The 26,577-nt window shown below is 41.4% G+C and overlaps 1 long non-coding RNA gene and 1 pseudogene across 1 annotated transcript in view; one reads left to right on the top strand and one right to left on the bottom strand.

The window, feature by feature from the left end:
* The first annotated feature begins 3,232 nt into the window (after positions 1–3,232).
* Positions 3,233–26,577, top strand: part of LOC134810418 (uncharacterized) — a 38,749-nt gene continuing 15,404 nt past the window's right edge. Inside the window, exons 1-2 of the long non-coding RNA XR_010158370.1 lie at positions 3,233–3,386; positions 12,453–12,514. This is a non-coding gene — a long non-coding RNA (uncharacterized LOC134810418). The remainder of the gene's footprint in view (positions 3,387–12,452; positions 12,515–26,577) is intronic.
* Positions 7,602–8,550, bottom strand: LOC472319 (large ribosomal subunit protein eL8-like; annotated as a pseudogene).

Here is a 26,577-nt window from a genome sequence, read left to right as displayed (position 1 = left end):
GCTTCAGCTGTTTTGGGATTAATCAAGATCATACCAGCAAATGTGCAGTCTTTTTACTGTGTGTGTGTTTTTTTAGTGATTTGCCTTCTTGGCTTACTCACTAAGGTTTGCCTGTTTTTCCTCATTCTCTCCTGTGTCTTTACACAGTGCTCTGTCTGACAGCAAGCTGGATAAATCATCAATTGCATGCTGATGAGCTGGTTTGCCTTCTTTTGCCAGATTAAATCAGGACAGCCTTCAGTTTGAAAAAGGAGAAGACGGTCTGTGTGTTAACCTCACACCTTCCCTTTCCTTTATCTGAGGCCTTTTCCATTCCAAAACTCTCCTCTGCTGTGTCCCTAATTTAGGACATGTCCTTTTCTTCATCTTTTCTGCCAGGAACATAACTGTTTCATTGTTCTACCAACTTGTTTTCTTGAGTGTTTTTACTGATCTTATTTTGTGTTCCTTTTAATAAATAAGTACAAAACTTTCTGAAAAGTGAAGTAGAAAGTCTACTCATTCACATTCTGAGGCAAAAACTCATATTTATAAATTCAATTTTTATATAAGATGGTAATAACAAGGAAAAAAAGACCTATAAACTAGCATTCCCAAAATTGTTTTGAGAAACACATTCCAGAACCTTTAATATGCTAATTGCACATTGTAAATCTCCATGAAAAGGATATCGTATCCTATGTTTCCCAAACTTTACATGATCAATCCTTGTTTCCAAAGGATTTTCAATACATTAGTGTTTCCAGGAACAATACTCTATTAGAAATATCATATTCCATTTTCCTACAACTTATGTTATAGCTTTATATGTAATTTGGTAATTAGTCATTATTTCAAAGAACCCCAGACATCACATCTTTTTAATAGTGATCTTTGTGGGGAAAGTTGGCCTGAGAGTTCATAAGGATTCATAGCAATTTGAATACATTAAAAAAAATTTAACATTCTAGAAACCTGTAAATATCTGTTTAGATAGGACAACTTACTTCCATTTTTATCTTCATTTCTACCTTAAAAAGTTTAGAGAGAGGTATGGATAGACTTCAGTATTTTTTCTATTCTTATTTATTTACTATTTTATGTACAATGGAAAGAAGTAGCTGAGGCCATGGATATAAATGCTGAATTTTACCTGCCAATATGAGTCTTGTGATTTGTCAATATTTCAGAACACTGCTCTTGGGGCTGAGCATGTCACATTAGTATACAATGAAGCTTCCTTTCTCTCCCAAAATATGTTCTGTATCTTGACTACGTCCCAGTCAAGGCCCCAGTCATCAACTTTAAACCTACAAGGTCACCTGGTCATCTTGTGATTACAACAGTAGCTTTACTGCTTGTAATTGTCTTACAGCTGTGGCAGGTCAAAGGAAAAATGTTCTTTAAACACCATAAGCATCTGACTGTGCAATACCTAAATGAGTGTCATTGATTATTCACACTGCTGGCTGGTCAAAGCTGGGGAAGTAATTAGGGCTTTCTGTGTGGATTATCCACTGAGAAAAGGTCAAATAACTACAAACAGTGCCAACAGAGAGGAGCCACCGAGGACTGCAGCATCCGTGATCAGTTAAGAAATGCTAAAGCAAGGCTTAATAATGATGTGCTTATGCCAAGTTCTACAGAATGTGATCATTCTGTCACAGAAATCCGATGAACCATGAGTGATGGCTACTTTTTCCCTGGAAGCACTGCTTCAGGTCCCTGATGCCTATCAAACAGGTTTGTCAGAGAAACCAGACTGAGAAGAATTTAAAAAGCATGGCTTTCCCTCTTGTCTTTTTTCTTTAAATCAAGAATAGAGGACTTTTCGGCTAACAGCCATTCTTCTTATCTCCCCTTTAAAAGCATCACAGCAATAGTTTTTCATATTTTTTGATAAAATATCCCATCAAATGGCTTGTGTTGTGGGAACCTGAAACCACTCTTTTGCTGATTTAAATTAGGAGCTTGGAAAAAACCCTCTTTGAACTATAGTTCTATTTCTAGTAGTATCATGCTGAAAACAAGTTTCAGTTTGCTGAAGGGTCTTTCATATTTTCCAAGTTTAAGATATTTCTGCTAAATCCACTTAGTCATACTTTGAGCTAACCTCCATTCTTCATAATGTTTGAAATTCTAAAGTTAAATCTTCATTGTTTTAGTTTAAATTTTGGGTTTTATCAAAAGGAAGATATTCTGGGAAAGCCAGCCATTTAGCCATTTTTCATCCAAGCATAAATAAAACAATTTGAAAGTCAGTTTTGAGAAGGCATCAGGGAAATGATATTTGGGAAGTAAAGTAAGTAGTTGGAGGGACCCAAAACAAACATTTTTTGGGTTACTTCTTAACAATGCATGAATTATACTAGTATAGTGGGAAAAAAATGCCGAGAAGTAATTGAGAACACCAACTTTGTGAGGGTTCAATCACTTACTTAGTTCTATCACTTACTCTGTGATACTGGGCAAATCACTCAAACTTTCTCAGCCTTAGTAGTGGGTAGACAGAGTTTTTAAAAAACAATCTTTTATCAGAAGCCAGTGAAATAGCAGGTAGGAGATGAACAAACCAAGAAAATAGGGACTCTGAAAACAACTCTGTCCTTGTAGAATCACATCTGTCAGGGCCTTCTAAGAAATAAGAGTTGTGACCAATGATCTTCATATGGGGACAGCTCCTTGGGCCAAACTGCTGAGTTAGGCTTTGGGTTCTCTGGTCTCCATTGCCTATCCTTACCACACTTGCTTTAAATCTGAGCTTCCAGAATCTATGAGACTTCAGTCCTGTTTGATTATAGCTTAAGCCAGAGAGAAAAATCGTTAAATCCAGGGGTGGGATTTAATGGTGGGATTTCAGGTAAAATAACAAATCAAAAGAGATATTTTGAAGCAGGTACTCCAACTCAATTCCCGAGTTGACTACCACCCTTTTTTCTCTTGTCTCAAACTGGAAGTCTCCTGGGTTGACAGAAAGAATTGTAATGAGAATAAAATTACATAACATATGTGAAATACCAGCACAGCGCCTGGCATGTAGTAAGGCTCAAGAATGGAGATATATATGTGCTAGAAGCCTAGGAGAGACAGAAAATTTTGCTGTTAAAATATTGATATATTTGTGTTTCTGAAATATTATTTTAAAAATTTTGTTAAGTTCTGAATGATAGAGTTGTGAGAGTTGTCTGCTATTCTGTATGAATTCCTTCCATTGATCATTTAAATGAGGGATTATCTTGTTTTCCCCTTTTAGACTGAGGATTAATTGTTGAAAGCAAAGATGGAATATATAGTGGTTCTGGAAGTTAGACTATCCAAGGAACATATTTTTCTATATTTTGTAACAAAGGAATTTTCATTGCTCAGCAATAAGAGGAAAAGAAAATAGAAACAATGTGGTTTAAATGGTGAGTAAGTAAAAAATTTATAATTCAGATTTCCATTATCTTTACTTTAAGAATATATTAAAGGTAAAATGAAAATGTTTTAAGTATTTTGTTTTAGTTCACAAATAGGATGAAAAAATTTATATTTTACATTTGCATTATTGTAATTTATGAGAAGAATGCTGTCCTAGACAAAGGCATTTTTTGCTTTTGGACAGCCAGGGTAGTTTGTCCCTGGCTTTAATGGGCTGTAGTAATGGGAGCATGGTAAAGTGATTTTTCTGTTGCCTCTATACCTGTTACTGTTTCTGGGGACTGATGGAGCAGGTGAGTGCCTCAGGGCAACAGTGATAGAGTGATTGGGAGGAGCAGTGGGAAGGAAGGAAGAAAAGAAGAGGGAAGAAGCAGAAGACCCAGTTTTCATCTCAGCCTCATCTCATATTAGTCTTCCGGCCCCAAAAACATTGTAAAAGGAGGAGGTTTGTTGTTGTTTTGTAACAGCTTTGTTGAGATATAATTCACATACTATAAAATTAATCTTTTTAAAATGTACAATTGGCCGGGTGCAGTGGCTCACGCCTGTAATCCCAGCACTTTGGGAGGCCGAGGCAGGCAGATCACGAGGTCAGGAAATCGAGACCATCCTGGCTAACACAGTGAAACCCCGTCTCTACTAAAAAATACAAAAAATTAGCCAGTCGTGGTGGTGGGCGCCTGTAGTCCCAGCTACTCTGGAGGCTGAGGCAGGAGAATGGCATGAACCTGGGAGGCAGAGCTTGCAGTAAACCAAGATTGTGCCACTGCACTCCAGCCTGGGTGGCAGAGTGAGACTCTGTCTCAAAAAAAGAAAACAAAGTACAATTGCTGGTTTTTATTATACTCATAAAGTTGTACAACTGTTACTCTTTTCTGGTTTTAGAACATTTTTGTCACCCCCAAAAAGAAATCTTGTACTCACTAGCACTCATTCCTCATTTTTCTTTCCCTCAGCCCCTGACACCCATTAATTTACTTCCTGTCTCTATGGCTTTGCCTATTCTGGACATTTCATGTGAATGGACTCATATAAGCTGTGGTCTTCTGTGTCTGGCTTTTTTTACTTGGCATAATGTTTCCAAGGTTCATCCATGTTGTGTTATTTATAACAGTACTTTATTCCTTTTTATTGCACAATATCATTTCATCTACAGATACATCACATTTTGATTCTCATCAGTGGATGGTCATTTACTTTTTTTTTCACTTTTTGGTCATAATGAATAATGCTGCTATGTGCATTTGCAGACAAGTTTTGCGTGGACATATGTTTTCATTTCTCTTGAGTAAATACCTAGGAGTGCATTTGCTGGGTCATGTGGTAACTCTATGTTTAACATGTTGAGGAACTGCCCAGCCATTGTCTAAAGTGGCTTCACTATTTTACATTCCCTCCAACAATGTATGAGGGTTCCAATATCTCTACCTCCTCATCAACGCTTGTTATTGGTCTTTTTAGATTATAGCCATCCTAGAGGGTGTAAAGAGGTATCTTATTTGGTCTTGATTTGCATTTCCCTGATAGCTAATATATAACAGTTGATTGTCTTTTCATCTATGTATTGGCCATCTGGAGAAATAAAAGAGACAAGGTTTATTTTCAGTGTTCTTCAACTTTTAGGGACTACCCTGTTAGGGTATTATAATCTCTCTAAAGTCTTGTTTTATCAAGGTGTATTTTAGGCAGATCCAGCTGAGAGCTTGGCATCCTGAGGCCTCATTTGCCTGGGTCAGTAGGAAAAAGGGAAGAAGGTGGAAACAGGAGATCTGTAGTGAAGAGGTGTCTAACAGCTCATAGTTGTCATTTGAAGAGGTAAGGCAGCTATGAATGGGCTTAGGTTAATGTCAGTATCCAAGGGGTTTAATCTGATGTTTAGGACACAGTAGCAGAAACCTCTAGTGAGGAACGGTTATGAGTCATTCATTCATTCAACAGATATTTACCAATCACTTGCTGTGAACCAATGAGAATCTATTTTATGTGCTAGGGATAGTGCAGTAAAATAACAGCACATTCTCTGGCTTCATATTACTTACATTTTAGTAGAAGATCAACCCAGTTTAGAACAGAAATCTAGTCTGTGGGCCTAAGTGATCAGCAAAGGCTTGGCAGTGAATCAGGCCCAAGATTCGAATAGAACTCTTCTTCCAGTAAGAGATTCCAATGTCACCTTAGAAAATCCTAGCAGAGGTCTGATCAGAGTGGGAAAAATACCTACACTAGGATGAAGGACCAGAGGGCCATAGGCAGGCTTGTGAATTTTTACTTTGCTATAGGCAGCAAGACTAACTCCACAACCCTCTTGGTGCTGGTCGTGATTAGTTTAGGAGAGGAGTGGGGTTGAACAGATAGTAGGAGGCCATTTGTGCCTGCAGCAGAGCTAGACTTAGGGGAGAAGGAAAATGACATCTCTCCTCTAAAATGAGGATTCCTTCCCTCAGAGTCTCTACAGTAATCTTTTATGGGAGTGATATGACAGGTAAGTGGTAGAGTTGTGAGCCTTCAGGGAGAGAACTAACTTAAAAGCACTCTGAAATATTGCCAAACAGCATTCATATGTAAGGCATTAGAATAATAATGATAATTATTGCTTGTAGTAACTGATGTCTGAGAGGGCATCAACCTGGTATGGTAGCAGGTGACACAGAAGGAGAAGAGACCATGAACATACAATGAGCTCATCTCTCTTCTGCTCAAGGAACCCAAGTAATTACAAAACTTCAGCATATGTTTTGCATTACACGTGTGGCTCTGTCAAAAATGATGGAGTGGTGTCACTTTATGTCTCTTTGAACTAAATGAGAGAGAGAGATGAGAAGTAAGTAGGCAAGAGACTGTATTTGATTTTATCTTTCTGCTTAAACTGTGTTTTCAATTTATAAACCAATTGGATACAAAATACTTATTACAGAACATGACTCTTTCCTTTTATATTAGAGGAGTTATCAACAGAGTGGTTTCTTGTGCTTATTAGAATCTTTGTTCAAATAAAGCCAAGTAAGAAAAATGGGTTGGGCCTCATCTGTCAGAGGGCAGAGGTAAGAAATAAGTAGACAAAGCACAGAATCAGAATGCATTTGACTGCAAGAAATAGAAAAGTCATCTGTACAGGCCTAAACAAATGAGCTTTGTATTTCTAACATAACAAGAAGTCTGGAGGTAGGCAGTTGCCTGAGTCAGTTCAGTAATCTAATGATTTCAGGGCCAGCTTCTTCGTCATTTTCCTGGCCAGAATATAGCTACCGTGGCTCCAGTCACCATGTCCATGTTCAGGACAAGAAGGAAGACCGGTAGAGACATTCTACTTGTGGAGTCTTGTCTTTTTATTAGGAAGAGAGCCTTCCCTAGTGGACTTTCCCTTTGTCTCCTTGGCCAGGATTCAGTCATGTGCCCACTCATTGGCCAATCCCTGAGGAAAGAAAAGAAAATTACTATGACTGATTTAGACCAATTTCAGCTCATTCCTTGTTGTTGAGGTAGGGGTCTACCCTTCCTGAAATCAAGGGATCTCTTTCAAAAACCTGAATACAAATTGGAGTTTTGTTACCAGGGAAGAAGAGAGAAACATTTCTTGTTTAGACTAGGCACAGTGTCTGCCTTATGTGCCAGTGGATCAAAAAGTGGCTGCACACCCAATTCAGGGTGGGGAGACTCCTGAAAACTTAGTACAAAAAGATTCACAGAACTCTGCACATTAAACTAGAAAGTTGTCCCTGGCTAATCTTGTACTCCAGTATCTCCATTGCAGAGTCTTATGTGGTTCTTTCTTTCTCACTGCAAACTAAAGATGAAGGATTCTTTTGGGAGGCTGAAGTGGGCAGATCACTTGAGGCCAGGAGTTCGAGACCAGCCTGACCAACATGGTGAAACTCCGTCACTACTAAAAATATAAAAACTAGCCAGGCATGGTGGCAGGTGCCTGTAATCCCAGCTGAGGCAGAAGAATCACTGTAATCCCAGCTGAGGCAGAAGAATCACTTGAACCCGGGGGGTAGAGTTTGCAGTGAGCTGGGATCATGCCACTGCACTCCAGCCTGGGTGACAGAGCAAGACTCCGTCTCAAAAAAAAAAAAAAAAAAAAAGGATTCTTCAGCCAGTGCATAGCCCACTGCAATGGGTGGTCTCCTGCCCTTTTTCTTTTTCTTAAAATTTGTATTATTTTAATTATTTTTATGTACAGAAAACTCAACAGTGTGCATTTAACCCAGTTTGGTGGCAAGTTCTTTAGCCTTTGCCTTTTCAAGCTTGGCAATGCGAGCCACAGATTTGGGACCCAGGGCATTGCCTCCCCAGTGACGGCAGATCTCATCGTATCTGTTGTTGTAGTTGGTCCTGATAGCTTCCACTAGCTTAGCCAAAGCTTCTTTGTCTTCCAAGTTCACCTGTGTGAAGGTGACAGTGATCCAGATCTTCCTGTGGACTATATGTCCCAGTCTTGCCTTCCTCTTTATAATGCAGGGGAAGAGACCCCCATTTTATGACACAAGGCAGGTAGGAAGACAAGCTTGATGGGATCCACATCACGTACAGTCACCACCAGCTGAGCCTTCTTGTTCTCCACCAAGGTGGTGACGGTGTTAACTCCTGCTTGAAGGACAAGTGGTCTCCTAGTGGGGATGTCCCCTTTGCTGCAAGCTTTCTTCTCAGCTCGGACCAACAGCCTCTGCTTCTTCTCTTGCTTTGTCTTTCTCTTGTTTGGTCTGTAGTTGTGGGCCAGCTGAAGCAACTGAGTAGCTGTTTGGTGGTGCAGGGCCTGGGTGAACTGGTTAATTTCAGGATGCACTTTCAGCCACTTACAGAGGATGACTCTCTGCCACTGCAACCTGATATAGTGGGACCATTTCTTGAAGCAAGTGAGGTCTCTTTTGGGCTGGATGTCCTGTCCAATGCCAAAATTCTTAGGCCTTTTCTCAAGCAGGGGATTCACCACTTTCTTAACCTCCTGCTTCATCACGACAGCAGGGGCCGGAGCCACCTTATTCCCCTTGGCCTTCTTTCTTTTCGGTATCTTGGGCGCTCCTGCCCTTTTTCATTCTTTCTCAGCTGCCAGAGCCTCTTAAGGACCTAAGGAAAAAAATAGCTAACATCTTTTGGGCTCTTACTGTGTGCTGGGCACTGTGCCGAGCACTTGGATACTATTAGTTTCATCCTTATTTTATACTTGAGAAACTGTAAGTTAACCTTCTTAGCCTGGGGCCACAATCTCTCAGGAACTGTGGACTGCTCTGTTTCCCTGGTTAGGAGCTACCAGTCTACTATTTGGTTCTTCCATTTTCAATAAGCTCAGTTTCTTCATCCCTATCACTTTATAGTGTTTCTCAGAGTATTCTGGAAAGGCTACCGTGTAAGTATAAGCTGACCAGTCATACTATTAAGTGGCAAGGCCAATTCTTGACTTTCAGAGTCTGTGCTCTGAAAAACTGTGTTTAGCTATCTAATCTCTCCAAAGAGAAGGATAGTAAAATGGAGATTGAGAGGGCTAATCTAAATATCCAGCGCTTGGCGTTAAACCTTACAGACTGCAATAGACAGCAAATGTAAATTTAACAAGGCCTTTCTGAAGATATAATGCCTGAAATTTAATGCTAATAGGAGAGTTTTCATATTCTGAGGAATTTTTGTGGGGCAGCTCTCTGGGGAACAAGCATACAGCTTGTCCAATAAAAGCCTTTCAGGCGACTTCCTTCAATAAAAGCCACATTAGCTCTCAAAGAAATAATAATATAGGTGATTATTCATTTTTCAAACATGTCCTTGAACTTATCAGAACTGTGCCTTTACAGAGGAATAGGAATGGGAATCTCATGTTAGATGGAAACCCTGCTTCTTACAGGTGACATAAAATGAAACACACCTATTTGAACATCATTTTTTAAAAACCTTATTTTGTTTCTTCGGTGTTTTTATTGAAGCTGAAAAGCTTTTTCTGAGCAGTAAGTGACCTTGATGAAAACTGGCTTTGCTCTACAGATATTTTAAAGTTATAATGGTCAGATGGACACGCCTGATTGATACTGTTTTCACACCCAATTCTCTGCTGTTTATTTTAATGTGCATAACTTGCTTGCATTAGCTTGTGCGGACTCTAACTGACAGTGGAGCATTTTGCAGTGATTTTTTTTATGGCAGTCTTCATACAAAAGTGCTTTATAGTATGGTTTGAGCCAAGTTTGTACACCAAAAACTAAAAGGACAGTTAATGGGTGCAGCACACCAACATGGCACATGTGTATATATATGTAACAAACCTGCACATTGTGCACAAGTACCCTAAAACTTAAAGTATAATAATAAAAAAAACTAAAAGGACTGTTATTTTTTTCAAGATTGAACTGGAGGAAGACTCCAGGGCACTGCCCTTCCAATGCCAAGCAGTACACCCATCTACACTCTGTCATCATTATATGTAAACATCATTTAATGAGTGCTTTCATGGAAAACCGCATGAAGAATGTGGAAGAATTCTTTTTTCCTTTTATGTTTTCACAGAATGTAAGGGCATAGGAGGTTTTGCCAGCTCAAATATGGTCTTGTTTTTGCCGGCTTATTGATTTAGGAATGAAAGAATAACCTGGTTTGGGGTGTGGATTTCTAAGCATTTGATCTTTTGTTGAAATACCATTCTTATTTCATGATGTTCAAGTATTTTGACAGCTTCTTGTTAATGAGGGTACTGGAATGAGGTGGGGTGGGGATCAGGACTAAGCAGCATATCAGAGGGTATATTTGCCCTTTCTATACAATCTCAAAGTAGACTCTTGTTCTCAGATTAATTTTCCTTCTAGAGGAGGAAATACATTTGAATTTCCCACAGTATAGTTAAAGAACTTCTGTTTCATATGCAAAGTATAGCACAGAACTTAAAATAAAAATTTCCATTTGTATGCTTATGCATCGAAGTATGCAAAGACTGGTTCAATAGCTAACAGAACTAACAATAAATGCCTTTTTCAAAGGGTTACCCATTGGAGCTAGGCTATTAAAAGAATTGTGTTCTACTGCCAAGTATCTGAGCTTGCCTAAACATGCTACACTAGCTGTGAATCATTTTAGTAATAATGATGTATAGCAGAAAATTGTAATATATATAAGGAGCTTTAAGGGACTTTTTCCTCGAAATGCTCTCTAATGTAATACATTGGCCTACAGCATAGCCAATATTATCAGAAAGGTAACAAAAGAAGAGAGGCAATGTATATTCTTTCACAGGAAGCTAGCCACTCAAAGAGTAAAACAGGCTCATGTTTTAATGTTGGTGATTGCTGGTTAGGATGTTTACTTCTGGAGAGAATCTTCAGATTGTCTCTGGTACAAGAACAGAGATCCATAAACTGGTAGCATTTAAATCACAGGTTAAAACTCCTTCATTCTCTGAAAATGTTCTAAAATTGGATTGTGGTAATAGTTATACAATTCCTGTCCCATTATGTACAGAAAGAACATTTAAATCATTCATTCAAAAAATGAAATGAAAAATTGCAATCAGGAAAATTCTCTCAGTATCATGAGACATATTATGAACCAATATCTGCCTCTTTTTTTCATGTCCAACAGTTTCTTTGTGGGAATCCAAATGAGAGAAAAGAGCATGTTGGTACCAGACACCTGGAAAGATAATTATTGGGCTATTTTGGATACTCTTACTTAGTTAAGCTCTGTTTATAACATTTTAGGAATTATCCAATAAAAATAAATACCCCCCACTTAGCAAAATACAGATTGGACATATTGGAAAGATTATCCCGTATTTAGTGCTAGGAGATGTGTGGATGGCATATTCCTCCTCTCTTCTTGAAGCCGTTTCCCTCTGCTTTGTTCAGTCCGACCTCTGCCCAAGTCGCATTCCCCTAACCCCTATTGGTGTCATACCATGCTTTCCCTCTCTTTTTGGCCGTCTCTCTTCAGGCCAGTTTTCCCTCTAACCTTCAAGATGCCAAATATTCTTTGCTGCCTTCTCCTAGCTTGAACTATTTGCTAGGGAGTTCTCCTCCCTATGGTAAAAATGAGGACATCTCACTCTTCAGGGCCACAGTATCTCTATTTTATGAGAGGATAACTATAAGTTTGGTGGGATATAGTTTCTGGACCTGCTCCCAGCTTTGATCTTTGCCATGAATAACTTCTTTTGAACATCTGTGACAACTTGATTCTCAAAACAACAACCCTGAGAAGTGGTTATGATTGTTATTCCCATCTTAGCCCTGGGGAAACTGAGATCTAGATATATCATATAACTTTCCCGAGGCCACACAAACTAAGACGTAGCCAGGATCCAAGCCAAAAGGTTTGATACAGAATCCATTCTCCAAACTGTTACTCTATGCTACCTCTTTGAAATAACATTTATGGACTCCCTACTATGGGCTGTCATTGTACTAAGTAACTTAATACAATCTCTCATTTAATTGTTAAAACTGCCCTATAATATTAATATCAATATTTTTGGTCAGTTTTTTTTCTGTAAAGTGAGGCTAAAATACTAGTAACCCCATGTTGCCTCAGTACTTCATCATGTCTGTATTATAACACATTATATTTAATAACATTGTATTCCTCAACTAGAAAGTAAGCTCACTGAGAATTTGTCTTACTCACCTTTGCATTCCAAGTACAAAGTATGCAGTCTGGCACCTAGTAGGCATTTATAAAATATTTGAGGAATGAATACATGCTTCCTTAATATGGTAAATGAGACAGTGTGTGATAGTGCCATCCAAACTTCATTGTTATGCAAATGCTATATATGATTAATAATAATCACCCATCTAACTATGCTTAATAGGAAGTAAGATACTCTCCTTTACTGGGTGAGATCTGCATTTTTACAGTGGTTTCTTGAATCATTGCCCTTGTCTGTGCTTCTTGGAAGACCAAAGGTAGACTGTTTTCTGAATATTTCCAGGGAAAGAGAAAACCACCTTCTTTTGAAGTTCTATACCCTATTTAAAAATCTAACCCTTATCTAAACATTAGATTATCTCTAATTTTATGTTTAAAAATTTTAAGCCTCCCAGTTACAAATGCCAGTAATGTGCTGTCTTTATCTACAGAATAAGCATCATGAATAAAGCGCAAATGTATTGTAGAGAGCTGGAAGAGCCTCAGACACCAGGCAAGTAAATCAAAACAAAGTATTGTTAATGATTACCCTGGATACTTTAAGAAGAATGTAGAAGATCAATAGATCTACAGAACATTAATCCTTCTAGAAAATGTGAGCATCCTAGATTTTATTTGTTTAAGATTGATAGAATTGAGTTATATTTTTGTGAGTCTAATGGAAGAGAATCACGTCATCTCTCAGGAAAGCAATCCTCTCAGCTGTGCTGACCAAGGTTCCTCTAATTCTTTCAACCAATGAAGTAGTTGATATATTCTTGTAAACTTTCTGGCGGCAATTTGTCCATTATTGGGCCTGAACTTGAACAGTTGGAGAAAGAAAGAAAAATTAAACAACTCCTCTTACATCAAAATAATATAACTGAGTCTCGTTTTAATAAAATCCTAGAGCACATCCTAGAGTCACCTAGCAAGTAACAGGTACTCAATAAATGCTCTTCTAGTAAATGGATGAAAATCTAAATTTGTGAAAAAGATCAATAAAACTGTGATCATTTACACTCCCAAAAGACTTATCTGCTCATTTGGTTTAGAATGCCGACTTTAAATGTGGATCTTTTCACTAGTATTACGGAATAAGAATGTGAGCTTTTTCTTTTGAAGTTACTTAGTCCTTTTCCCCATCTACAGGATTATACTTATCACCTCAGCAGCTTATCACTTTATCTATCGTGTATATGAAGAGAGGGCTTCTAGTTCCTGAATTTTCATAAGTACCAATACCTAATTTAAAAAAATAAAAATCTGCTGGACCACCATGATATATAGATTTAAAATGTGCTTTAATGTATTATGACTTAGCATACGTAGCTTTCCCTCCAACATCTGTATCCTGATTTGTAGTCTAATAAACCTTCCTGCTGCAGATGGCACGTGCATAGTTGTTCTGAGGTGTAATACATCAACATAGCATTTCTAAACAGAGAGCAATAATGAATTCAATTAGGGGAGGAAATAAAACATTGAGCCTTTTCTTATAATAAATCTTTTACTAAGCTTCCCACATCACATGTTTGCTGAGGAAATAATACATGTCATTCAGATTAAGGGTTATTGTAGACTGCTGAGGGAAACATGAAATTCTGGAGGTTTCAGCAGTCCTGTGAAACCCTGAAACATGGAAAGTGTACAAATTAGAAAAGGATGTAATATGTGACTAATGATACCTCTTGGGATACCTTTGGAAACCATATTTACTGTTATGATCACTAGATTCATTTAAGCTACAGGAGTTGAAAAGCAATACCCTAGTAAGTGAAAAACACCTCTGAGTTCATTAGATGTGGTTGTAATTTAAGCTCTAAAGGCCTTTTTCCTTGCTGTCATTCTTTATATTTCTGGAAATGTGGTACTTGAACTCCTAATAAAAGTAGTCTACATCATGTTCATATAATCTACAGTTCCTGGAAAGCACATTTACACCTCCACATCTGTAGCTAAAGCTGGGACTGAACAGAAACTTAATTCACCCCAGATGTCACCCACTAGAAGTTCTGGAGTAGGGCTGCTGTTCTTAGAATTTTCTATCCACTGATTATGTCTCAAGCAATGGTTTAAATATTCAACCCAGAGTCTCCAAGCCCAAATGTTATAAACTGTTTCCATATACTATGCCAAGTGCAAAATTAATTGAATCCCACAAAGTTAATCCCCAATCCTGTTCTTTCATTTGTGGAAGGAAATAATGGCTATTTTGACATTATTTAGACAGATAATTCCAAGTCCTTTTGTCATAAGCATCTGAAAAAGAAATTTTGTTCTTCTGGCTTGGTAAGGTATCAGTCCATACTGCTTTTAAAAAGATTACATGACAATTTCTTTGGAAAAAAAAAAGGTATATGTATATCATTTGGGCTGCTGATCACCAGCATAGCATGTGATGAATCAACATAATCAGACAGTCAATTTCTGTCTAATGATATTCTTAATCTGCAATAATATTCTTCGTTCTTTAGCTTTGAATTCTTCTACTCCTCAGTTGGTATGGAATCAGTGTTCCCATCCCCAGGTCATATACTTGATTGGAGGGGCTTTAACGGACAAAATAAGATCAGTGCTTAAACCATAGGCTTCTCCACAGTGAGCAGAAATCGAGGCGGGTACACCTTCATTCACACTCTAACCTATTTATAGTTTTTAGTTTTGCCTCTTAAATTCATGTATTTCTTGGCATCTTGCTTAGAGTCACCTTTTTGACACATGAGTCCTGCCAGGTATGTGGGTTAGTGAGTCTGTACAATTTCTCAGGAGGCCTTGGTGATGCTGCAGCTTCTTAGTTGTAGTTCCAGGAAGGCTGCTGCAAGCACATTGCGCCTTATGAATACTGGAGCTTTCTCTAGAGAGAAACCATTTGTTGCTATGTCAGGTCAGATACAGAAGCCAGATTATCTAGGCTCAGTTGGTATAACTACTCATAAGAATTACTACTTATTAAGAATATCCTCAAGATTTATTAAGGGAACAATGTAAAAATGGCCATGTGAAAATAGTTTTGCGTTTTTGCAAAATTCCTGTTAAAGGCATTGTGCATCGTGTATTTAATAATAAATGTGAGGCCAGGCGCAGTGGCTCACACCTGTAACTCCAGCACTTTGGGAGGCCGAGGCAGGTAGATCACAAGGTCAGGAGTTCAAGACCAGCCTGGCCAAGATGGTGAAACCCCCATCTCTACTAAAAATACAAAAATTAGCCAGGTGTGGTGGCGGGCGCATGTAATTACTCCAGAGGCTGAGGCAGGAGAATCGCTTGAACCCAAGTGGCAGAGGTTGCAGTGAGCAGAGATCGCGCCACTGCACTCCAGCCTGGGTGACAGAGCAAGACTCCGTCTCAAAAAAAATAAAAAATAAAATAAATCCAAGACTCATCCGCCTGACAAATTCCTCTCAAAATATGTCTCCTGAAAACCTGATGTGTATTTCTCTGTTAAACATTGAGATCTATGAAACCCTTTGAATTCTCCCTTCTGTATTGACTAAAAGTTAGAGCTAAACTTCATGCTTAAAGGTACTAATAATTTTATTCTAGTTTCCTGATATACATTTTCTTTCTCCTTCCTCTGTGGTGGTCTGTGGAATGGTGTTGGTGGTCTCTGAATGCCTGAGTTAGTATACAAAATTGTGTGTTATGTGTTTTGTTTGTTTGTATATACTTATTTGCATTTTCTGGGGAAAGAGCACAAAGTTTTCATCAGATTTTCAAAGGGATGCATTATCTCCCCAAATTTAAGGACTATAATACTATCTGGTGTTTTATATCTCTGATCTCACCTTTAACTGTTCTGTCTTTATAACAATTATGTTTGCATTATAAACAACCTAAATCCTTTTTCTTTTTTTTTCTTTTCTTTTTTTTTTTTTTTGAGACAGAGTCTTGCTCTGTCACCCAGGCTGGAGTGCAGTGGCGTGATCTCGGCTTACTGCAAGCTTGGCCTCCCAGGTTCATGCCATTCTCCTGCCTCAGCCTCCCTAGTAGCTGGGACTACAGGCACCCGCCACCACTCCTGGCTAATTTTTTGTATTTTTAGTAGAGACAGGGTTTCACCGTGTTAGCCAGGATGGTGTCGATCTCCTGACCTTGTGCTCCACCTGCCTTGGCCTCCCAAAGTGCTGGGATTACAGGCGTGAGCCACCGTGCCCGGCCCCTAAATCCTTTTTCATGGGGAGAGAGGGAAGGAAAAGCTAGATGGCAGTAAAAATTAAACAAATACAAATACAACAGCATATTTTATTGTCAAGTACTCAGTCTGTTAGTAGGTATGATTTTGGGGGACTTTCTCCCCACTAGAAATAATGGACTACATCGGTATGGTATACATCTATATGAAAATGTAATCTGATGTCTTTTAATTTTTTTTCCTGTCTTAAGAAAAAACAAATTATCTAGACAGGTCTATCTAGAAGGTCTCCTATATGAAACATCTCCTAAATACTATAGGGAGAGTATGTACATAGAAAATTCCTTGAGAGAAGGACTGTGTGGTAGATAGAGCTCCCTCTCCCCTCTCCCCTCTCCCCTCTCCCCTCTCCCCTCCCCCCTCCCCCCTCTCCCCTCTCCCCTCTTTCCACGGTCTCCCTCTGATGCCGAGCCGAAGCTGGACGGTACTGCTGCCATCTCAGCTCACTGCAACCTCCCTGCCCGATTCTCCTGCCTCAGCCTGCCGAGTGCCTGCGATTGCAGGCGTGCGCCGCCACGCCTGACTGGTTTTCGTATTTTTTTGGTGGAGACGGGGTTTCGATGTGTCGGCTGGGCTGGTCTCCAGCTCCTAACCGCGAGTGATCCGCCAGCCTCGGCCTCCCGAGGTGCCGGGATTGCAGACGGAGTCTCGTTAACTCAGTGCTCAATGGCACCCAGGCTGGAGTGCAGTGGCGTGATCTCGGCTCGCTACAACCACCTCCCAGCCGCCTGCCTTGGCCTCCCTAAGTGCCGAGATTGCAGCCTCTGCCTGGCAGCCACCCCGTCTGGGAAGTGAGGAGCGTCTCCGCCTGACTGCCCATCGTCTGGGATGTGAGGAGCCCCTCTGCCTGGCTGCCCAGTCTGGAAAGTGAGGAGCGTCTCTGCCCGGCCGCCATCCCATCTAGGAAGTGAGGAGCGCCTCTTCCCGGCCGCCATCACATCTGGGAAGTGAGGAGCGTCTCTGCCCGGCCGCCCATCGTCTGAAATGTGGGGAGCACCTCTGCCCTGCCGCCCCGTCCGGGATGTGAGGAGTGTCTCTGCCCGGCCGCCCTGTCTGAGAAGTGAGGAGACCCTCTGCCTGGCAACCGCCCCGTCTGAGAAGTGAGGAGCCCCTCCGCCCGGCAGCCACCCCGTCTGAGAAGTGAGGAGCGTCCTCCCTCCTCGTCTGGGAGGGAGGTGGGGGGGTCAGCCCCCCGCCCGGCCAGCCGCCCCGTCTGGGAGGTGAGGGGCACCTCTGCCCGGCCGCCCCTACCGGGAAGTGAGGAGCCCCTCTGCCCGGCCAGCCGCCTCGTCCGGGAGGGAGGTGGGGGGGTCAGCCCCCCGCCTGGCCAGCCGCCCCGTCCGGGAGGTGAGGGGTGCCTCTGCCCGGCCGCCCCTACTGGGAAGTGAGGAGCCCCTCTGCCCGGCCAGCCGCCCCGTCCGGGAGGGAGGTGGGGGGGTCAGCCCCCCGCCCGGCCAGCCGCCCCGTCCGGGAGGGAGGTGGGGGGGTCAGCCCCCCGCCCGGCCAGCCGCCCCGTCCGGGAGGGAGGTGGGGGGATCAGCCCCCCGCCCGGCCAGCCGCCCTGTCCGGGAGGTGAGGGGCGCCTCTGCCCGGCCGCCCCTACCGGGAAGTGAGGAGCCCCTCTGCCCGGCCAGCCACCCCCTCCGGGAGGGAGGTGGGGGGGTCAGCCCCCCGCCGGGCCAGCCGCCCCGTCGGGGAAGTGAGGGGCGCCTCTGCCCGGCTGCCCCTACTGGGAAGTGAGGAGCCCCTCTGCCCAGCCAGCCGCCCCGTCCGGGAGGTAGGTGGGGGGTCAGCCCCCCGCCCGGCCAGCCGCCCCCGTCCGGGAGGGAGGTGGGGGGGTCAGCCCCCCGCCCGGCCAGCCGCCCCGTCCGGGAGGGAGGTGGGGGGTCAGCCCCCCGCCCGGCCAGCCGCCCCGTCCGGGAGGGAGGTGGGGGGTCAGCCCCCCGCCCGGCCAGCCGCCCCGTCCGGGAGGGAGGTGGGGGGTCAGCCCCCCGCCCGGCCAGCCGCCCCGTCCGGGAGGGAGGTGGGGGGGTCAGCCCCCCGCCCGGCCAGCCGCCCCGTCCGGGAGGGAGGTGGGGGGTCAGCCCCCCGCCCGGCCAGCCGCCCCGTCCGGGAGGTGAGGGGCGCTTCTGCCCGGCCGCCCCTACTGGGAAGTGAGGAGCTCCTCTGCCCGGCCACCACCCCATCTGGGAGGTGTACTCAACAGCTCATTGAGAACGGGCCATGAAGACAATGGCGGTTTTGTGGAATAGAAAGGGGGGAAAGGTGGGGAAAAGATTGAGAAATCGGATGGTTGCTGTGTCTGTGTAGAAAGAGGTAGACATGGGAGACTTTTCATTTTGTTCTGTACTAAGAAAAATTCTTCTGCCTTGGGATCCTGTTGATCTGTGACCTTACCCCCAACCCTGTGCTCTCTGAAACATGTGCTGTATCCACTCAGGGTTGAATGGATTAAGGGCGGTGCAAGATGTGCTTTGTTAAACAGATGCTTGAAGGCAGCATGTTCGTTAAGAGTCATCACCACTCCTTAATCTCAAGTACCCAGGGACACAAACACTGCGGAAGGCCGCAGGGTCCTCTGCCTAGGAAAACCAGAGAACTTTGTTCACTTGTTTATCTGCTGACCTTCCCTCCACTATTGTCCTGTGACCCTGCCAAATCCCCCTCTGCGAGAAACACCCAAGAATGATCAATAAAAAAGAAAAAAAAAAAAAAAAAGAAAATTCCTTTACCATGTGACATTGATATACATATTGACTTGGGAAGGAAAAACTCCACTGTGTTGTACTTTTTTCTTTTTTTTTTTTTGAGGCTGAGTCTCACTCTGTTGCCCAGGCTGGACTGCGGTAGCGCCATCTCCGCTTACTGCAACCTCCGCCTCCCGAGTTCAAGTGATTCTCCCACTTCAGTCTCTCAAGTAGCTGGGGTTACAGGTGCCCACCACCACCCTTGGTGATTTTTTGAATTTTTAGTAGAGTCTGGGTTTCAGCATGTTGACCAGGCTGATCTCGAACTCTTGACTTCAGGTGATCTGCCTGCCTCAGCCTCCCAAAGTGCTGGTATTACAGGTGTGAGCCACTGTGCCTGGCCTGTGTTGTACATATTAATGTGAGATTTTAAAGACAACTCCACAGGACTTGCCTTGCTAATTTGGAATCTTGTTCAGAGAAAAAGACTTGATGAGAAAGGATCTCAGGAGATCAAATAATAACACCATACCATTGGAGGAGCAGATATATTGCCCCTTAGAATAAAATATCTTCTATCTTGATTTTTCAAAATAATTTTTTATGAACATATTGTGAATTACACAGGACACAAACTCTGCTGCTTTGGGAGCAAAAAGACAGAGCTGACAGAGGTAGATATTTGCCAGGAACAACCATGTGAATTTATAAATATTTTACAAGTGCAGCTTTCAGAAGAGTGACTTTTACTGCCGTATTAATGCAACTTGCAAATTTATAGTCTGGGCACTTGTGGGTTATGAATGTCCAGTATTCAAGGCTAGTGCCAAGAACATAGTTTATGTTTTGAAATTCTTTTTTTCTCTGATTACAGACTTCTTGGCTGTTAAGATCTGCATTATAATTCAGCTGCACATGAGGTGCAAGGCTACATAATACATCAGTTTCCACTCCCAATGGCTACACTCATAAATATACTCATTACAACATACTTCATGTGACAGAATGACATACAAAGCATAAAAATATCTCTATAGAGTAGAGAACTAGTGGTAGTAGAAGCAACAGTAGCATGATTCCATGCCTCTGGCCAGACCCATAATATGTGACCTAATATTATAATTATTTGTCATAATATAAAGAAAATTTGAATCATACAGTTTTAGAAATAATATCTTAGTATATATTAGATCAACACACTCATGAGTGTTGTCATATGTATTGAAGGCTACACTACTGAAAAGAATTTAGTTACTCTAATCTTTTGGCAGGGAGATTATGGAGGAAGAAGCACCACTGCAACTCTTTCCTTGTAAGTTTCTAAGTTGCTTTTCCACTGATTGTGCCCAAAGTAAAAGAGTCTTTCTAGCATTCCAGGCTCTGGAGAAAGAGAGCAGATTTATCTGGGCTTGAGCAAAAAACAGCCTGGGGTGAAATCTTAAAGGTGACCAGACTTTGGTCACATGTCAGAGGGTTCTCCTTTTTCAAGATGTTATTATGACCTAGGCAGAATTGTTGCTGTTGAAGAAAGTTAGCACTGTTGCCCAACCTTTCTGCCTTCCGTTAAGTAGCTCTGTTACCTTGTACACATCACTTCTCAGGTTCATAGTTCCTCTTCACTGAAATGTTGAAGTTGTGCCATATGATTGCAAAATTCTTTCCAGCTGTAATTTTTTTTTCTAATGCATGTGTGCCAACATATGCAGATATTGATTAACAATACATTATAATCTTTAATATTAGTTATTTTACCAGTGTGCACATTTTCATTCTCTGAAACCCATCAGTGGCAAAATGCTTCACTGTTTTACTCCCCAATGTCCACCATTTCTTGTTCTGTATTAAGATTGTGTATTATTCCTAATAATCATTGGGACCAGATGTGGTGGCTCATGCCTGTAATCTCCGTAATTTGGGAGGTCAAGGCAGGAGGATTCCTTGAGCCCAAGAGTTTGAGGCCAGCCTAGGCAACATGGCAAAACTCCATCTCTACAAAAAATACAAAAATTAGCCAGGCATGGTAATGCATGCCTGTTATCCCAGCTGAGGTGGGAGGATTGCTTGAGCCCAGGAGGTCAAGGCTGCAGTGAGCTGTGATCGAGCCATTGCACTGCAGCATGGGTGACAGAACAAGACCCTGTCTAAAAAAAAAAAAAAAGAGGTTATCGGGAGTGTAAACTTAAATAATGGGGAATCTTGTGTTCTTACAAAAAAATTTGTGATTAGTTCAGTGAGTGAAGCTTTTCCAAATTACCAAAGCTAAATAAATAAATAATCCTTGTTTATTCCAAGGCTTAATCCTACTGAGGCCCCCAACCTGATTCCTGATTAATCACGCAGCAGACAGCAGCTTCTTCTTCTTCTTCTTCTTTTTTTTTTTTTTTTTGAGACGGAGTCTTGCTGTCTTGCTGTGTCACCCAGGCTGGAGTGCAGTGGCGCGATCTCTGCTCAACTGCAACCTCCGCCTCCTGGGTTCAAGTGATTCTTCTGCTTCAGCCTCCCGAGTAGCTGGGAATACAGGCATGCTCCACCATGCCCGGCTAATTTTTGTACTTACAGTAGAGATGGGGTTTCACCATGTTGGCCAAGCTGGTCTCCAACTCCTGACCTCATGATCCACCCACCTCTGCCTCCCCAAGTGCTGGGATTACAGGCATGAACCACCATGCCTGGCCAGCAAACTGCTTCTTATTAGCTGACCTTATACATTTCAATGAAACAGACTGTGAAAAATGACACATACACACAGATCCCAGGCAGTAATTATATTAAACAATACTTTGTTAATTGTTTTACAGGCAGCATTAGCCTTAAGTATAAAATTCCGTCAACAGCAAATCCTTTTTCTTTCATTTGCTTCTAATCTAAGGGATAAACATAGTCAAATGCTGTTATTGTTACCCAGGAAAATTTCAGCTTTAAAACTGATTGAATCCATTTTTTTTATCTTATTATCTTAGAACATAGCAATTTTAAAGAACACAGGTAAAATGATAGCAGTCCATGATCCAGACAGTGTCATGTATCCCTTGTTTGTTTTCTTTCTTTTCTCTTTATCTTTATCCTGAAATTTCCTTTCTGTTCTACTGTGAAAGTAAAAATCTGAAAGGAAAATAATTACCTATTGATACTCTTCTAACACAGCCACATGTTCACGTGATAAATGAAACATTACCACACAAAACTGCTAAAATGACATTCTTATTGGAGGTCCAATTTACTTAATTTTATGTCTTCCAACTGTTAAGACAAGGGTCACTCATTCTGTAAAATTAATGGCTGAAATAAATTTAGAATTTAAAAAGCATAAGGAAAATATTTCTTTGCCCAATGTATGGCTAACCTGTGGAATTTATTAGCCTGGGAGGTCATAGATTCAGTCAAGAGATGAATTAGAAAAGCTAGATAATTGTATGACCAGTCATAATACTGTTAGTTATGAATACTAACAAAAGGTACTAATAGAATCTCATGCTTCAGGGTACAAGCTGATCTCCGCTCACTAGGAGCTTTGAAGGGCTTCTCTTATTTCCTTATGATGCTCCTCTGAGCAAGTGGCTGGATTCACATTGAGGTTTTACCTCTTTTTGAAAGTAACTACTATTGGGAACAGGATACCACATTTAGGTCACATTGGGGTTTTGTTGTTGTTGTTTGTGCAACAGCATCTTGCTCTGTCACCCAGGCTGGAATGCGGTGGGGCGATCATGACTCATTGCAGCCTTGACCTCCTAGGCTGAAGTGACCTTCCTGCTTCAGCCTCCTGAAGTGCTGGGATTACAGGCATGAGCCGCTATGCCTGGCCTGTGTTTTTTGTTTTTTGGCAATGAAAGCCACAAATGTCTGCTAATACGATACAAAAAGAGCAATGAAATGATATGTGAGTTTAAACTTTTTAAAGAGTTTATTCATTAATTCAATAAATATTTATTGAGGGCCTATCATGAACCTATCACTGTCCTAGGTGTTTGGAATACAACAAGGAGAAAAACAGAGAAAAATCCTTGCTTTCATGAAAATCCCCCCATTATTTTGTTCCAAGGTATCAGTATTGAAGTCTATGATCTTGTGATCTGCACTTAGTTTAGAAGTGGATAAGGTGCAGCATTTCAGGTGCAGCTCCTCTTGAAGCTATCTGCCCCCATACCCTACTTAAAATAGAGCGACAAATACTCTCATTTAAAGAAGGGAAGAAATGAGAGATATGTAACAGTTAGTAGTCCATAAAAATTCTGAAGTCTAGCTTGTCAGATGTTGCTGGGGTCCCTCTATTCAAGAAGCAGAGAACGTTTTTTGATTAGGCCCCAGTTCTTCCAAGGCTCAATTCTATAACTTACTGTCCTCTGATGTTCTTCTCAGAGGAAGGAGGTTTGTTGTACTATGGGCTCTTTCCTCTACCCTCTGAGACACTCTTAGTTTTCAATAAAAAATAGTTCATATTTGCAGGTGGGTGGCTTTCTTAGCCTGCTCTCTGTATGTGAAAATTTGGAGGCCCAGAGAAATCTTCTCATTTTGAACTTTTTTTTTTTGTCCAAGCTTGCAGGGATTTTTATCAGTCTAACTCTTTTAAAAACTTTTTGGAACTTTGTGGACCTCCTATGAATATGGTTTGGGCCCTAATATTCCATGCCCTAAAGACCACATCACTAATTATTTTTGAGAAAGTCACTCTCATCTTTGGGCCGTATACCAGGCTGCTGTGATACATCCTTAAGATTGTAGGCACCACCGACTGGGCGTGGTGGCTCACGCCTGTAATCCCAGCACTCTGGGAGGCTGAAGTGGGCAGATCACGAGATCAAGAGATCGAGACCATTCTGGCCAACATGGTGAAACCCCATCTCTACTAAAAATACAAAAATTAGCTGGGCGTGGTGGCCTCCCAAGTAGTCCCAGCTACTTGGGAAGCTGAGGCAGGAGAATCGCTTGAACCCGAGAGGCGGAGGTTGCAATGAGCCGAGATCGCACCACTGCACTCCAGCCTGGCTACAGAGCAAGACCCCATCTCAAAAAAAAAAAAAAAAAAAGATTCTAGGCACCACCTTACACCATTCAGTTGTTTAACAAGGGGCCTTTCAGCCACACCCTTGATCTGGATTTTCACTGTGAAGTCATTTCCTTTCTTTTTTTTTTTTTTTTTTGAGACAGGGTCTTGCTCTGTTGCCAAGACAGGAGTGCAGTGCCGTGATCATAGCTCACTGTAACCTCAAATTCCTGGCCTCAAATGATCATCTCACCTTGGCTTCCCAAAGTGCTGGGATTACAGGCATGAGCCACTACACCCAGCCAGTCATTTATTACTTTGAGAATCTTTTAATGGCTAGAGAGACGAGAAATATGAAGGGTCTTTCCCCCAGCTCTCAAGTTCTGGCTCCTTTATATTGCTTATGAACTCTGCAGGAAAACTGCACAGTTCTTTCTTTAGCTCTCTCTTGTTTTTGTATGTTATCTTATACAATTAAAAAACATCTATTCCTTCAATATTTTGCCTGGGAATCTCCTTAGCTGATTCTCTAATCCACTGGGTAAATTCCCTTCCCCTTCCCCTTCCCCTTCCCCTTCCCCTTCCCCTTCCCCTCCCCTCCCCTCCCCTTCCCCTCCGTTCCCCTCCCTTCCCCTCCCCTTTCTTTTCTTTTCTTTTCTTTTCTTTTCTTTCTTTCTTTCTTTCTTTCTTTCTTTCTTTCTTTCTTTCTTTCTTTCTTTCTTTCTTTCTCTTTCTTCTTTCTTTCTCTCTTTCTCTCTTTCTATTTTTTTTTCCTTTAGAGTCTCATTCTGTTGCCCAGGCTGGGGTGCAGTGGCACAATCTCGGCTCACTGCAAACTCCACCTCTCGGGTTCAAGCGATTCTCCTGCCTCAGCCTCCTGAGGAGCTGGGATTACAGGCACCCGCCATCACGCCTGGCTAATTTTTGTATTTTTTTAGTAGAGATGGGGTTTCACCATGTTGGCTAGGTTGGTCTCCAACTCCTGACCTCAGCTGATCTGCCTGCCTCGGCCTCCCAAAGTGCTGGGATGACAGGTGTGAACCACCATGCCTGGCCCATCGGGTAAATTTTCTATCTTCCATATTATCATAGGCAACAGTTTTGCTATTGTTGCACTACTATATAATACAGATTGCCATTTTTCCTGAGTGCTATAGCAGTTTCTTACCACTTTTCTTGCTCCTAACAATTTATTCTCTATTTTCTCAATTTTGGCTAACAGTTTTCCTGTCACTTGTCCAGCCTCTATCCATCACCTTGTCCCAAAGCTAATGCTACATATTTCAGGTTGCTGTAATGCAGCACTTCAGTCCTAGTACCATTTTCTTTATCAGTTAGCTTTTGCACCATAATAAACTATCCAAAGCTTTGTGAATTATAATAATATCTATTATTTCTCACAGTTTTGTGGGTTGACTGTGTATTTCTTCCATCAAAAAAGAAAGCTAGATTGTCTAGGATGGTTCCACACATGTCTGGTGATTGTTCTATGTCTGGTGAAGTGATAGCCATGTATCTATCATCATTAGTAGGCTAGTTCAGGCTCATCCATATGGTACAAACTCATAGTGCACAAAGTCATCGTGGTACAAAGTCACATATGCAAATTTGTGGGCCACCTTTCACAGTCTACCACAATTCTTTTCTTTTCACTTCAGTTTTGCTTATCTTCTTTATTCTAGTACTGAGGGGAATTCACTTTATTAACAGCTTGATTGGTTACCTTACCAATCATTGACTTTCTTATTATGCTACCTAATCAAGACTGTGAAGATTTACTAATACTGTGCATTTGGCATAATAGTTGTTCATGACTTCATCAAACTATGTTTCTTTGGATCTTTATGGTGAGTTTAACTCTTCCTTTTATTTGAGAATTCCATACTCAAAATCATTGAGTATAGAATTATTAGTCTTGGAATTAAGTCTTAGTCTTAGTTCTTAGCCTTCATTATTTGAGTTCTAGTTGAGTTAAAACTGTTATACTTTGAGGGGCATGGTTTACCACTCACAAGCTTTTATACTCCTTTCTTTATTATTACAGAACTGATATTTTCCATAAGATTGATCTTGCCGTTAAGATGAATACTGAATACAACTATGAACTTGAAGAATTGACTATAGTAGAGTGAATGAAATTTCAAATTATATATATATAATGTGTGTGTGTACATATATATGTATATGTACACACACACACACACACACACATATATACATATATATGTTCTGTTTTCTCTGCACTGGGAGTAGCAGTTCCAGAGGAGAAGGGAGTTTGAGAGAGATCAATTTTGGGAGTGGGAAATGGAATTATATTTTGAGGAAAGTATCTCCTTAAGGCTTTTGCATTCTTAAATCTGTCAAAGGAGCCATTTATTCTCTCATAAATCTGTAATGATACACAGTTGCACATAATGGTTTGTAATTTCCTTTGGTCAGCAAAGAGAAAAATGAAAGAAGTAAACAAGTACATGAACCCAGTAATGTCCACCCAATATTTCATAATAGCCCCCGAGATGGTAAACCTAAATGATCTTGCTTGCTGAAAATCATGGCAATATTTGAGAGGATGAGTTTCCAGTCATAAATGGAACACAAATAATGAGATGATTTCTTCTGCCCTGAATAACCTGAAATGTTAGCTACAATTTCCTTCAACTTGTGAGCCTTCTGCATTCATACAGCCCTGTAATAGAGTACTCAGTGTCAAT

Source organism: Pan troglodytes, chromosome 6 (assembly GCF_028858775.2).
Source record: "Pan troglodytes isolate AG18354 chromosome 6, NHGRI_mPanTro3-v2.0_pri, whole genome shotgun sequence".
NCBI classification, from domain to species: Eukaryota; Metazoa; Chordata; class Mammalia; order Primates; family Hominidae; genus Pan; species Pan troglodytes.
This window is presented reverse-complemented; position numbering and strand designations above follow the sequence as displayed.